Below are 15889 nucleotides of genomic sequence, written 5' to 3'. Positions count from 1 at the left end.
ATCAAAGAGAATGCAGGGTGGGGATAATGGGGCAAGGAGAGGCATGGTGACAAGGCCCGTGCGGTGCACGGGCTTTGTTAAGCGATAGTTAAAAAATAGAAATACATAATAGTATATAATTGTTTTATATTTTAACTTTTAATAAATGATGTTGCTCGATTTGAGGTGGTGCACAAACCAAGGTTGTAGTCAGATAATCCTTGCCAACAGGGCGGAACCGAGGTGGAAGGACGAGGCTGCGCTTCAAGACCTGTGATCAAGAAAGGGAAGTCATAGGCCCGAGGAGTTATCCCTGAGTAGGCACTCCGACGCTCAAGTCAGAAGTAGGTGGTGAATGATCGGGCCGAGCAATGAGAGTGTTGGTCCATGCAGAGTAACAGTATGGGTGTTAGAAGTTGGAATCCCTTACCTTGAGCGGGAGTACCTCTTTATAACCGAAGGTTCATGTCTTGGTCAGATTAGGCTTCCAGTGTTGCTGGGACAAGGTTAACCGCCAAGGTTTTTGGGATAGGGTCCTATTCCCTAGTGGAGTTGTCCTCCTCCCTTCTCCTATCCATAGTTGTGCTTATCCACGTGACGTGTGGTTGACGTGGTTGGGAGGATAAAATGGGGGGCTACGGTAATAGTGTAGCACGTCCGAGGCCACGGAGTCGGTGTATGCTGCAGAATTGGTTGGGATGTGCTGACAAGGCCGAGGTAACCGGGTGATGACTAGGCAACCACATGTCTCCTAAGGCCAGCTCAGTCATGACCCGAACAATAAACAATCCGATCAAACTTAACCCGAGTTGGTCGGTTTTCTAGTATTTCAGATCGGCTTTGGTTTAATAATATTTTATATTTTAAATTTAATTTTTAAAATGGGAAATTAGGAAAATTCCCATATTTCTTAGTCTAAAATATTTTATATCATAGATTTAACTTTTGTAATTTATTTTTTAATAATATCATTGTAATTTATGAAATTTAAAGTAAATTTTTAAGTTTAAATCTTTTGAACAAACATACTAAACCGAAAATAAACTCAAATCGATACAGCCCGAGTTGGTGGGTTTTCACTAATGGTCAATCAGTTTCGAGTGACAAAATGCGAACTTGATCAAATTGATTTGGTTGGAAAAATAGTTTGCAACTGAGCTAAACTAATCATTGAAGACTCCTAATTTCAATTAAATTTATAGTCTAATCTCTAATAAATAAGAATATTTTAATCTTCAATAATTATATAAAATTAATAGCAAACTTACATAATCATTGAAAATAAGTTTGTAATGAAAATATAATAGATATATAATAAAAATACAATAATTACCAAAATATAATAAATACTAAAGATATACTAAATTAGTCAATAAATAGTGTAATCCCAAATAATAGTTTAATCTCTAATAAGTATTCATCTATAAATTATAAAAATATATAATTACTAAAAATAAATTTATAACAAAAATACAATAAATGTGATAAATTAATTTTCAAAAGTTAAATAGTTGTTTAATCTCCAATAATTATTGATAAATTTCTATTAAGTAAAAAATAAAAATAGATTTATAAATAATTATTGAAAGCATATTTATAAAAATAATAAATAATTACTAAAAATAAAATAAATATTAATTATAGTATATATAAATATATAATGAATATATACTATTATTGTAAAATTATTACTAATAAATATAATTTTATTGATAGTTATTTTCTATAATTATTAATTGATATAAGTGAAATTATTTATTTACAATATTATTTAGTTATTGAAATAACTTTTTTATTTAAATTCTTAAAATAATAATTATTTATTGAATTTAATAATCCATAAAATTATAATTGCACTATTATTACATAATTCGTTTTTAATTTTGTAAAATATTAAATTATTATTAATATGAATATTATGAATTCTATTATAATTATTTTTCTACTTTTAATATTTTTTGTATTTATTACATAGTTTCATTATTTTAACTATTTAAAATGTTGCCATGTTAAATATTTTGTTATTTAAATCTTTAAATAATATGTAAAATATTTAAAAATTTTCCTTGTTTGAATAATGTTTAGTTATTGAAATATTTAAATAATGTTTTATTTTTTTATTTTAAACTTTTATATTTGAAATACATTTAAATTGAATAATTCATAAAATTATAATTTATATAGTTACTACATAATTTCATGATTAATTTTGTAAAAATATTGAATTAATAATAATATGAATATTATTAAATCTATTAATTTTTTGTGTTTTGAATAAATATTTTAAATTTAGTATATAATTTCGTTATAACATTTAAATAGTTCTGATTTTTTTTATTGAAACTTTCTTTAGATAGATATAGATAAAATGTGGGGGAGAGGATAAATAGGAATTAGAGATAGTTTAGGAGAGAATCTCCCTACTAAATTAGAGATAAATGGGAGTTAGAGATAATTTAGGAGATAAATTGGAATTAGAGATAATAGGATTTAGAAAAGCAAATCCTTATTGGTTAAGCATATGTGATTTCCCTATTGGTTTAATGGCTAATTATGTGGAATTAAAAAAATCAAAAAATCAAAAAAACAGAAAACTAGGAAGGGGGTTTGAAGCAAGGAGAGGTATGGTGATGTGGACAGACCAAATTTAATATATATATATATATATATATATATATATATATATAGATTTTATATTTTCAAATTTAAAAATAATATAAAATGTAAAGAAAAGAAAGTTTGATTGCTCTCCATTTGAGAGACAAGAGACGGTCCATTGCAAACCAAACTCCTTAGCCCTTTCTTCTCCATGGCAGAAATCATTGACAAGAAAAATTTTCTCTTCAGTCATCATCCAGGGGCCAAAGCCATTTGAAGATAAATCCATTTTCTAACTATTTCACATTTCTTCTTTTCATCGCCTTCTGATTGTATACCCTTCCTCAGGTTTGACTGTTTGAAAAATGTCTTTCAATTTATAACCTAAGAGTTCTCTTGATTATCAAAACCCTAAACCAAACTTCTAAATATGTATCTCTCGATCTTTGTTTTTTCCTCACGAGGCTCATCTAATTTGTTTTGGTTTTCCTTTTCCCCCCAAATATTAGTTTAAGAACATTGAACCTCTTCCCGCCATGACCCACTCCTCATATCTAGATAAAACTAGAGAGCTTTAGCCATTTTATGTATCAACATCATTCAAACTTCAGCATCTCCTTGCTACATCTGACGAGTTGGGGTTAGAGCTGGGTTGGAGAAAATGGTGCCAGGTGAGAATTTAAAGGAAGACAGACTCTACCCTGCATCGGTCCTTTGTGGTGTTTACTAAGCCATCTTTGGTGCTATTGCCATGGACATGGGTAAGGCTGAGGTTGCAGTTAGTGTGTTTTCACGATGTTGGGTGATGTTCATGAAGAGGAGCACCATGTTGTCAGAAATGTTATTCTCGAACTCCAAATCTTAAATTTTTGTTCTTCTATCAATTGAAGATTTAATGCTTCTGTGTGTCCATCCTATCCTGCGTAACTATTTGTTGAAATGTTCAAATAATAACTTTTTGCAATTAAAAGAAATGATTATATATGTTTTTTCTTATCGTTAGAAATGTTTATGTTTAAGTGCTAATTGCTGAGTAATGTTCAGCATTCACTATTAAAATCTTCTTTGTTCCTTGTTGTGGGTTTATAATTTCAAAGGGCTGTCCTCACCACTAGAATATTGGTTTTGGGGAAGGTGAGTCGTTGTAAAACGATGCTGGTTATGCATCTATCAGTTGCAAATCTCCTCTTCTCGATGAAGAAAAAATCTTTTGTTAATGGCATCCACCCCCGGCTGAAGAAGAAAGGGCCAGGATTTGATCTACAATCCGTTTTACTATTGTGTTTACCCTCTTCTATCTCTCGAATTAGCGGTCAATTTTTTTTGTTATTTATTAAATTTAAAAAATAAAATAAAATATGAAGAATTAACGGAGCCAAATTTGTACTTTCATAATTCCCACGCATGGATTGAACCCCGTCCAGTCCAAAATCAGTTTGGATGGATTGGACCAATCCAGTCCAAAATATTTATTAGGTTGGATTGGACCTGGTCCGTCTATAACAAATTTATATTGGATTGGGTTGGATTAAGCCAATATCTGGTCAATTGATATAAGATAAGAATATATGTGTCAATGGACCGGCTTTGGGTTGAAACCAATCTAAATCAAAATAAATTTAAACAGATTATTAGATGGTCCAGACATTGAATTGGACCAATCCAAATTAATCCAAAACATTCATTGGATTGGATTAGACCTAGTCCATTTATAATACTCACATTGGACTGGATCGGATTGGATCAAATCCGGTCCAATTGACAACCCTAGAAATTGGGATGCATGTTGGATGCTGACGTGCAGCACTGTCATTAAAACTGCACCCCGGCCTACATGGCTACACCAAAGTGTAGGAAACCCAACCTCACTTTAACGTTTCATTAATCGTGATCAAAAAAACTAGTTAGAAATAAATGGGAAAATCTATGATACGAGAAAGATATGATATAGAAAGAGTCTTGACCAATCAAAACCCACCCATGAATTTTGATAAATGATACCTGATTCGCTACCACATTTATGATTCTAATTTATTGGTCAATTGTTTTTCGGATATCATATCTTTTTCATATCATAGTCGAAATCTCTCACTCGTCCCTCGTATGGTTGTATGGCTTGCTGCTCGAACCATCGCAAATCAAAACCCTAGCTTCCCTGTTGTATAAATCTTTAGTTATCATCAAATTTCTGTTAATCCACCTTGGTTGACGCAAAGTCAAACAAGATTCCATTATGTGGGAATCAAAATGGACCAAATACTTGACCATTTATACAGAAAAAATAATGGATGTTAGTACTAAATTCCATGATCTAGGATGGTGTTTGGTATCGATGTAGTTTTTTGAAGAAATGGTGCCAGTTCAGCATTGGAGATACATTTAACAAAAAAATGCCTAAAATTTTTTTTGGTTGAGCCATTTATCTGATAAATGACTCTCTCGAAAATCATGTGAACCGTTTATTAAAAAAACACCAATTTTGACGTTTCTCATTTTCAAAATCGATTTTTCATTGTTTGGCTTATGTGGTGCCTAATGGCGTCTAGTGGTGCCTGTTGGCGCTGAGGTGTAAAAAAAATCATACAAAGCGTTTAAAGCAGATTTTGTCTCATTTTTCAAGACAAAATCGTACAAAACATTTATCTTATAAATGCCATCTATACCAAAAAATCTTTAGAATTTTAGATAAGTGTCTATCATCTTCTTCATCTCCAAAATTTTATCAACTCAAAACACCTTACAATTTTCAACACGACATTAAAGATGAGGCTCCACCCTCCCTCCACCTGCAAAATACGGGAAATATACGATATAGAGAGAGTTTTGACCAACCAAAATCCACCCATGAATTTTGATAAATGATACCTGATTTGCTACCACGTTTATGATTCTAATTTATTGGCCAGTTGTTTTTCGGATACCATATGTTTTTCATATCATAGTCAAAATCTCTCACTCCTCCCTAGTATGGTTGTATGCTTTGCTACTCGAACCATTGCAAATCAAAACCCTAGCTTCCCTGTTGTATAAATCTTTAGTTATTATCAAATTTATGTTAATCCACCTTGGTTGACACAAAGTCAAACAAGATTCCATTATGTGGGAATCAAAATGGACCAAATACTTGACCATTTATACAGAAAAAATAATGGATGTTAGCACTAAATTCCATGATCTAGGATGGTGTTTGGTACCGATGTAGTTTTTGGAAGAAACGGTGCCACTTCAGCATTGGAGATGCATTTAACAGAAAAATGCCTAATTTTTTTTTTTGGTTGAGCCATTTATCTGATAAATGACTCTCTCGAAAATCATGTGAACCGTTTATTAAAATACACCAATTTTGACGTTTTTCATTTTCAAAACCGATTTTTCACTATTTGGCTTATATGGTGCCTAATGGCGTCTAGTGGTGCCTATTGTCGTTGAGGTGTGAAAAAATCATACAAAGCGTTTAAAGCAAATTTTGTCTCATTTTTCAAGACAAAGTCGTACAAAACATTTATCTTATAAACGCCATCTATACCAAACAATCTTTAGAATTTAGATAAGTGTCTATCATCTTCTTCATCTCCAAAAATTTATCAATTCAAAACACCTTACAATTTTCAACACGACATTAAAGATGAGGCTCCACCCTCCCTCCACCTACAAAATACGAGAAAGATATGATATGGAGAAAGTTTTGACCAATCAAAATCCACCCATGAATTTTGACAAATGATACCTGATTCGCTACCACGTTTATGATTCTAATTTATTGGCCAGTTGTTTTTCGGATATCATATCTTTTTCATATCATAGTGGAAATCTCTCACTCCTCCCTAGTATGGTTGTATGCCTTGCTGCTCGAACCAATGCAAATCAAAACCCTAGCTTCCGTGTTCTATAAATCTTTAGTTATCATCAAGTTTCTATTAATCCACTTTGGTTGACGCAAAGTCAAACAAGATTTCATTATGTCTATGTGGGAATCAAAATGGACCAAATACTTAACCATTTATATGATCTAGCATTTTAGATAAGTGCCAATCATCTTCTTTGTCTCCAAAAATTTATCATTTCAAAACACCTTACGATTTCCAACACGACATTAAAGATGAGGCTCCACCCTCCCTCCACCAGCAAAATAATTAAATTAAGGGCCCAAACTATTCTGCAAAAAGAATCCCTAGTTGTTTCAGCGAGTAGAAAAACAAGAACACAAGAATAAAGATGGAGAAATAGCAAGAATCGATTTGAAGACAATGAGACAGATAGAAGTACAGAGCTATCCCCTGAAGTTGAGTGAGAATAGAATCTCTTGTTGACGAACTCTTGGTTTAGTTTACTAACTTTGGCATCAATGATGTAAAGACACATACTGGAAAGAACAATCAATATTTTTCATGAAACCATAATATTTCTCTTCAATCAACCGAGCTCTTACAATCGCATGAATTGATCAAAAGAGAAATCAAAAAGGGGACCTTTAGCTTCAAATTCAAATGGGAAAGAAAAGGGAGAAGAGACTGAAGAGGAAACAAACAAGAGACAAAGCAAGTAGGTTAAGTAGAATAATCTTAATTACTAATTTAGATAGCCTTTCATTCTGTCCCGTTAATGGGACCTGATGGGGACATGGCTGAGCTGGCCCAGAGGCCCAAAGCCACCTGTCACAGCTCGGCCACATCAGCATAGTCCAGCCAAGCTACGATATTACTGTAATCTCCTGCCGACCATATCAATTACGTGCCACACGGATAAGCTCGCCTAGCGGATAAGGATGGGAAGACAACTCTGCCGAGGAGTAGGACTCTACCCCCTATAACCTCGGTAGGAACTCTATCCGGATTACCCTAGAACCCTACTCCGACCAGGATACAGACACTCCGGCTACAAAAAGGTACTCCATGCTCAAAGTAACGAACCCCAACTTCTGACAACCATACTGTTATTTAGCTCGGACCATCACCCTTATAGCTCAGCCCGACCATCCACCACCTCCCACTGACTTGAGCGTCAGAGTACTTACCCGGGGATAACTCCTCAGGCCTTTGACTTCTTTCTTGATCACATGTCTTAAAGCGTGTCCTCTTCCTTGTAGCTCAGCCCCGCCCAGTCAACAAGGACTATCTGGTTGCCCTCCTCAATTCATGCACCACCTCAGGTTGAGTAGCATTAGATTAGCGCCGTCTATGGGAACTTACAAAATGCTCTCCCAAAAAATTTCTCACCGCACAACTTTAAAACTGATGAAGATACCTAAGAACCAGTCCAAACAATCAGTAGACCATTCCCCGTCTCGAGAGAACCGACATCGCGACTCCACACATCAAGAAGCCCCACAACCTTTGGCCACAGTAGATCTAGCGCAATTCCAAGCCATGCAAGAGAAGGTCAATAAGATCTTCGAGTTCATGCAGACATTGGGGTCTGTTGTGCCACCCAACTGAGTCGTTCCTCCTCATGCCTCAGCATGTAAGAAGGACGATCCTTGAACCGTGGACCCCAAAGCACGTCGGTCAGATGTGAGGGGAGAGCGATCTAAGCATATGAGGCAAGACATGACTCGAAGGACACCTCTACTACCCGCTCTAGTGGACAGGACCACCATAGCCAGACACGCCAGTCAGTGCGCATCCCTGCCAAAGAAAGGCTCACTAAAAGGATGCTACCGAGCTAAGGTCAGTCAAGGATCACCCTACACGACCCAAGAGGGAGGCCATACATGCTATAGCCCCGGACAACAGAGATGCCGAGATCAAAGAGCTCCGACAATGTTTGGAAGAGTTGGAATGCACCCTAAACCCACAAGAGCATGACTCTCGCCGTAGACCAACCTTTGCAAGCCACCATGCTTATCACTAAGGAATCGCCCTTTGTCCAAGACATCGTAGACGAGATATCCCCTGCTGGATGATGAGCCCCCCAATTCTACAAGTACGATGGGAACTCCGATCCCTTCGACAATGTCGTGGCACTCAAAGCTCAGATGATGTTACACAGCGCGTAGGAGGGATTAATGTGCAAAGCTCTTGTAACCACGCTATAGGGCCCAACCTTGGCATGGTACTCCTCTCTGCCACCGAGGTCCATAACATCATGGGCCTAGATAGAGACCCAATTTCTAGCACAGTTCACCGCTAGTCAAAAGCATTGGAAAACTTCAACCAGCCTTATGCAAGTTCGACAGAAGAAGGCGGAGCCCCTTAGAGATTAGGTTCAACAAAGAAACACTCCAAGTCAAGGACTTAAACTAATCAGTTGCGGTGACGATCATACAGCACGGACTCTGCCATTCCCCATTCAACTTCTCCATTTCCAAAAATCCTCTTCAGACATTGGCCATGCTAATGAGCCATGCGCAAAAGTATATCAACTCCAAATAGGCTCAGGCGCAACTCAGAGACAAGGATGAGAAGCCTGATAGAAAGAGGAGGGAGATCGACGAGCAGAAGTCTGAGAGGTTGGACAAAGATCACAAGAAACAAGATCGCTGGACTGACCATAGACCTCAGACCCCCCCCCCCGCGCTGACCTATCAGAATTTCACGCCACTTAACATTCTGCAGTCTGAGATCCTGATGCAAATCCGTGACTGCAACTATGTCAGGTGGCCCGAGAAGATGAAGACACAAAGTAACAAGAGGAACCAAGACAAGTATTGCGAGTTCCACAAGGACCATTGCGTGGTTATCTCAGCGGCTTCATAAACAGAAGGGAGAAGCCAGCCCAAGAGGAACAAAGAGCTGATGAAGCTCGGCAACTGCCGCCCCAAGGCCCCCCGGCCGGTGTCATCCACGTCATATCAATAGGATCCACCGCTGGAGGGGAAAGCAACTCGAATAGGAAAAGATATGCTCGATTGTGCGAGATCAATGATCAAGGTGACACGAGGAGGCGCGACACATTAATCACCTTCACTGACGACGACCTTCGATGGGTCCAGACACCGCACGACAATGCCTTGGTCATCACAGCCGAAGTGTCCAACTTTGAGTTGCGAAGGATCCTAGTCGACACAAGAAGCTCTGCTGACGTATTGTTTGAAGATGCATTCAAAAAACTCGGCATCAACAGAGAGCGGCTTACACCAGTCAGCACTCCCTTGATGGTATTTTCGGGAGAGTCCCTTTAGTCCACTAGGAGGATAACTCTTCCCCTTTTGATTGGTGACAGTGATGTCACTGTGACGGCCATGGTAGGCTTTGTTGTGGTGCGTTGCCCCTCCTCCTACAACGTGATCCCGGTTAGGCCAACCCTCAATGCCTTGTAGGTCGTAGTCTCGACATACCACCTCACCATGAAATTTCCAACCAAGTATGGCATAGGGGTGGCATGTGGAGACTAGAAAACAACGTGACATTGCTATCAGCTATCCAGCCGAGGACCACGTCCAACCGTCAAAATGTTGATGGCGGAGGCCTATGACCTACGTGACAAGGTAAAGGCACAGCATAGTCAACCCATGGAAGACCTCGTCTAGGTCCCCCTATTTGAAGATGATCCCGAAAAGACAGTCCAAGTCGGCTCCCTGCTAGGCGATCACCTCCGAGAGGAACTTGTGCAACTACTGAGGAATAATGCTGACGTATTTGCTTGGTCGGTAGCAGACATGCCCGGGATCGACCCTAAAGTTATCACACACCAGCTGAACGTTGATCCTCGCTACTAACCAGTGAAGCAAAAGAAGAGAAACTTCGCCACAGAGTGGTGGCAAGTAATAGCTAATGAAGTGCAGAAGTTGTTCGACGCCAACTTCATTCGGAAAGTCAAATACCCCGATTGGCTAGCCAACGTAGTGATGGTAAAGAAGGCTAATAGAAAGTGGAGAATATGCATCAACTTCACTGACCTGAATAAGACATGTCCCTAAGACAGCTTTCCCCTGTCGATGATCGACCAACTTGTCGACATGACAGCAAGACATGAGCTCCTAAGCTATATGGATCCTTTCTTAGGCTACAACCAAATTTGGATGAAACCGGACGACCAGGAGCGAACAACTTTCATCACCGACCAAGGCCTATACTACTACAGGGTAATGCCCTTCGGCCTCAAAAACGTCGATGCCACTTATCAGCGGTTGGTGAATGAGGTATTCAAAGAACAGCTCGGCAGGAATGTGGAGGCATATGTCGATGACATGCTCATGCAGAGCAAAAAGGCTGAACATCACCTAGCCAACCTCCACAAAGTCATCGACACACTCCGAAAGTACAAGATGAAGTTAAACCCAACCAAGTGCGCCTTCGGGGTTGGCTCTGACAAGTTTTTGGGGTTCATGGTAACATAGAGAGGAATTGAAGCAAATCTAGAGAAGATAAAGAACATCCTTGACATGTCATCCCACTGGACCCATAAAGAAGTGCAACAGCTCACCGGAAGAATAGTCGATCTTGGCAGATTTATGCCCAATTCCATTCGTTGGTGCCTCCCTTTTTTCAAAGCCCTCAAACGGCCAAAGGACTTCCAATGGATAGAAGAATATTAGTAGTCTTTCCAGGAGCTGAAACAGTACCTAAGCTTGCTGCCCTTCCTGACTAAGCTGAGCCCAGGGGATGAGCTATTACTCTACCTCTCGGCCTGAGATGAGGTCGTCAGCTCAATACTGATTAAAAAAGAGGACCGAGTACAAAGGCCGATCTACTACACCAGCAAAGTCATCTGCGGTGCAGAGACCCCGTACTCCAATCTATAAAAGTTAGCTCAGGCCTTCGTCATCGCTGCCAGAAAACTCAAACCCTACTTCCAGGCCCACAGCGTTCAAGTACTAACCAACCAGCCCCTTAAATATGTGCTACAAAGGCTAGAAGTATCGGGCTGCCTGGTCAAATGGAGTGTGAAGTTAAGTAAATTTGACATTGAGTATGCACCTCGACCGACGATTAAAGCCCAGCCCCTGGTGGATTTCATCACAGAATGTGCGTTTACCTCCGATGAACCAGCCCCACTACCCCTAGTATGGACTCTCCACGTAGATGGCTTGTCAAACCAGTAGGGCAGTGGGGCTGGCCTTATCCTCCTCAGCCCAGATGATGCAGTGTTGGAGCCGAATATGAGGCTCTGATTGTTGGGCTCCGCCTTGCTTTGGACCTCGGGGCCCGATGAATCGAGGCCTTCAGTGACTCACAGCTCTTGGTCAACCAAATCCATGGCCAGTTCGAGGCAGGGACCCCCTCTATGGTGAGCTACCTACAAAAGGTGCAGGAACTCATTTAGCAACTCAAACATTTCAATATTCAACAGATCCCTTAAGCCAAGAACACCTGAGCCAACGCCCTCTCAAAACTGGCTAGCTCACCGCAAACCAACCTTGACTCAGCCATTCAGTTAGATACATTGGCCCAGTCGAGCATTGCACCAACAACCATCCTCATCCTTCCAGTGCAGCATAGCCCATCTTGGATGGACCCCATAATCGAGTACCTTCGAAAAGGCACTTCCCTAGAGGATCGAGCAGAAGCAAAAAGGCTCCAACACAGAGCGGCCAGGTATTGCCTAATCCAGGGATAACTCTACTGCCGTTCCCACACTCTTCCATACCTGAAGTGTCTTCCCCCAACCGAGGCAGATTACGTTCTCAAGGAGATACATGAGGGCATTTGCGAAGATCACCCAAGTGCGTACACATTAGCCCATAAAGCACTCCGGCAGGGCTACTTCTGGCTGACGATGAAGCAGGATGCCCCCCAGTTAGTTCAAAAGTGCGATAGTTGCCAGCGCCACTCCAATCTCCATCACCAGCCTATGGCCCCTCTGAAGCCGATCACCAGCCCGTGGCCGTTCGCCCAATGGGGAATGGACATCCTTGACCCCTTCCCCACCGCAATTGCGTAAAAGAAGTTCCTTTTCGTGGTAGTGGACTACTTCACGAAGTGGGTAGAAGCTGAAGCTCTAGCACGCATCACCGCCCACAATGCCCAGAATTTCCTCTAGTAGGGAATTGTTTGCCGCTTCGGTATCCCGCGCGTGCTCATCACAGACAACGGGACACGATTCACCGACAAGAAGTTCAAATCCCTCTAGGCCAACCTAAAGATCGACCACCAGACTACTACAGTATATTTCCCTCAAAGCAACGAACAAACTGAAGAAACCAACTGCATCCTACAACACGGACTGAAAACATGTCTAGATCAAGCCAAGGGAACGTGGGTTGAGGAGCTGCCGAGCATTCTCTAGGCCTATAGGACTACCCCGCGGACTACCATAGGGGAGACCCCTTTTCAGCCTAACCTACAGGGTTGAGGCCATGGTCCCTGTGGATGTAGGTTCCCCAACCTTTCGGACCAAATTATTCAACGAAGGGCAGAATGACAAAGATCTACACATGAAGTTGGACCTAGTAGAGGAAGCTCAGGACCGAGCACATGTGAAGATGGTTACACAACAGTAGAGGATGGCCAAGCATTATGACTCCAAATTCAGAGGACGCAAATTCAAGATAGGTGACTTCGTCCAGCGTAGAGTAATAGTCCTTACACCAGGAGAAGGGAAGCTCCGACCAAACTGGGAAGGGCCGAGGCATAGCCCAGCCCAGCACACATAATAGCCCCGCCAGACATGCTTCGGCTGGAAAAAGAAATGCACAAGGAAAGCAACATATGGACAATGAAGAAACATTAATATTCAACCCAAAATCGTTCATTACATCGTTTAAGGCTCGGCATACCGAGCCCAAAAAAAAGAAAAATGGAAGAAAGGCAGCCGCTCAATCATCGACAACAGAGTCAGCAGCACAATCAACAACGTCGACCTCGTCCCTAGCCTCTTCATCAGCTCCCTCGGCGAATCCTTGCAGGGAGTCTGGATCGAAGACACCCGAACCCTGCGACTCGTCGGCCAACTCTAGGTGACGGCAAAGGATCCTTCGTTAGAAAAGATTGAACCCAGCCGCAAAGGAAGCTTCGGCGTACTCGTCCATCTATAGCTACAACTCGTCTAACGCCTTGTACTCATTGACCGCCTCCTCGGCAGCCTCTTACCTCAGCCTGGCTCGCTCTGCCTTAAGCTCGGCAATCTCTCACCTCAGCTCCCGAACAAGGCTGGCTTGCTCAGCCAGTTGTGCCTTCAACTTGGCCACCTCTTTCTCTAACACGGCCTACCACTCCTCAATAGCCTGAAGCTCGGCCAATTGGGCCTTCTACCATAGGTACTCAGAGTTTTCCCATTCGTATGCCGACCGGAGGTCCCGGACATGATCAACTAGCGCAACCGCCACACAAGCATTCTGTAGAAGAAACATGATAAGAATATCAAAAAAGAAAGTAAAACACAAGGAATAAGAGGAGGGGACTTACCTGGGCAGCAGATCGTAGAAGTGCACACTCCAAGGCTCCGTTGTCGATCCCGACCGATTCCCGAGCTATGGACATTGTCATGATTCCTTGCAGTAACTACTCGGGAACCCCATGCATCTCCAGATTGTCATCCACACTAACCAAACACCTCGACACGTGCAGACCCAAGATGTTGTCTGCCTCAGTTCCCGACGCGCCCACAAGATGACGAACCCCTTCAGAATCAACCACGAAAACATCATCATCCTTGGCCTCCTACTGTCGGACTCTCCTTTGCTGACAAGCGCCCTATCCGCGAATCATGACTACTCTTCTGTCTCAGGATGAGATTCCGGTTGCACACTAGCTCACCCCTGCCTTTGCCGAAGTGCCTTCATTCGGAGAACAATCTCTTCCTCGTTGGCCATACTAATACCTGCAACACAGGATACCCAAGGTAAGTAGAAAGCAGGAAAGGTAAATTTAACTCGACAAGCAAATAGTAAAGGAAATAGATCGGCCACCCTCTCCATCAACCTGGCGAGCATCAGCATCTCCGAGCATGTGTACGCATAAACGTCAATCTCGTGGGTCATGCTCAGGGCCAACCTCTCCTCCCAAGTGAGCGCCAACCAGTGGGGATACAACAGAGTCATCCTCAGCTCCCGCAGCTCAGCGGGAAAAGGGAGACCCCCGAGAACACGCACGAAGAAGAATGACTCCTTCCAGTGCTTCACAAAAGAAGGGGCCCCAACCAGTGACCAAATGTTCCGCCTACTGGAGAAGTAATAGCATCCCTACTGGTGGTGTTTCAGTTGGAGCATAAAACTCACCATCCCCAGGGTCAATTCGATATTGCAGACAGTGCAATAGAACAAAAGGCCGAGCAAGAACCTCGTTCAACGGGAACCTCAGCCCAGCCTCTAAGCAGTGCTCATAAACGCATAGCTCACCGAGCTAAGCATTAGTGGCCATCTCCCTGGGTTGCAGACACCTCATTTGGTATTCCGCGGGAATAGCATACATAGCTCGGATCCGAGCCATATCCCTAGGCGCCAAGACGTAGGGTGTGGTGCTAAACCGGCAACCTGCACATAGAGGAAGCTCCGCCTCCATATCGGAGGGACCAATCTCAGCCTCCTCAACTTTGGCGGCTACAAAGTCTCTTAGCTCGAGCTCATAGTTCGAGTCATGAAAAGAGCTAGAATCGAAACTACTGGAGCACCCGGAAGAGGAAGAGGACCGACGAGATGAAAAAGACATACCGGGAAAATTACAAAGGTCCAACCTTCGATGCGGATCCTTGGCTAGGCTGAGCATTTCCCCTCCTCGACAGCAAAACTGGGGGAGTGGTTCAGGAACCAAAAATTTGGTTCTTGTTTAAGTTCTATAGTCGACGATCGAAGGACTCCTCAGCAACGACCGACACGGTGTGGATGATACGCATGCCCGAAAGTTCCTCAGCCAGGCAACGAACCTAGGGGACCTCATTCCTCGACTTCGGAACTAGGGGAGTAATGTTGGGGATATGGCTGAGCTGGCCTAGAGGCCCACAACCACGTCAGCGTAATCCAGTCGAGCTACGATATTACTATAATCCCTCGCTGACCACGTCAGCTACGCGCCACACAGATAAGTTCGCATAGCGGATAAGGTGGGAAGACCCTACTCCGACTAGGATACGGACTCTCCGGCTATAAAAAGGTACTCAATGCTCGAGATAAGGGACCCCAACTTCTGAAACCCATACAGCTACTTAGCTCGGACCAGCACCCTTATTGCTCGGCCCAACCATCCACCACCTCCTACTGACTTGAGTGTCTGAGTACTTACCCGGGAATAACTCCTCGGGCCTCTGACTTCTTTCTTGATCACAGGTCTTAAAGCACGACCTCATCCTTGTAGCTCGGCCCTGCCCAGTTAGCAAGGACTATCTGGTTGCTCTCCTCAGTTGGTGCACCACCTCGGATTTGTAGGTTCAAAGTACATTTGGGGTAGGTGCCAACTCAAAATTGATGCCAATTCACGGGCAGGAATGGGTGCATAGT

This window comes from Nelumbo lutea, chromosome 6 (genome assembly GCF_056320005.1).
Source record: "Nelumbo lutea isolate HS-2025 chromosome 6, American lotus-T2T, whole genome shotgun sequence".
Classification (NCBI taxonomy): Eukaryota; Viridiplantae; Streptophyta; class Magnoliopsida; order Proteales; family Nelumbonaceae; genus Nelumbo; species Nelumbo lutea.
This window is presented reverse-complemented; position numbering follows the sequence as displayed.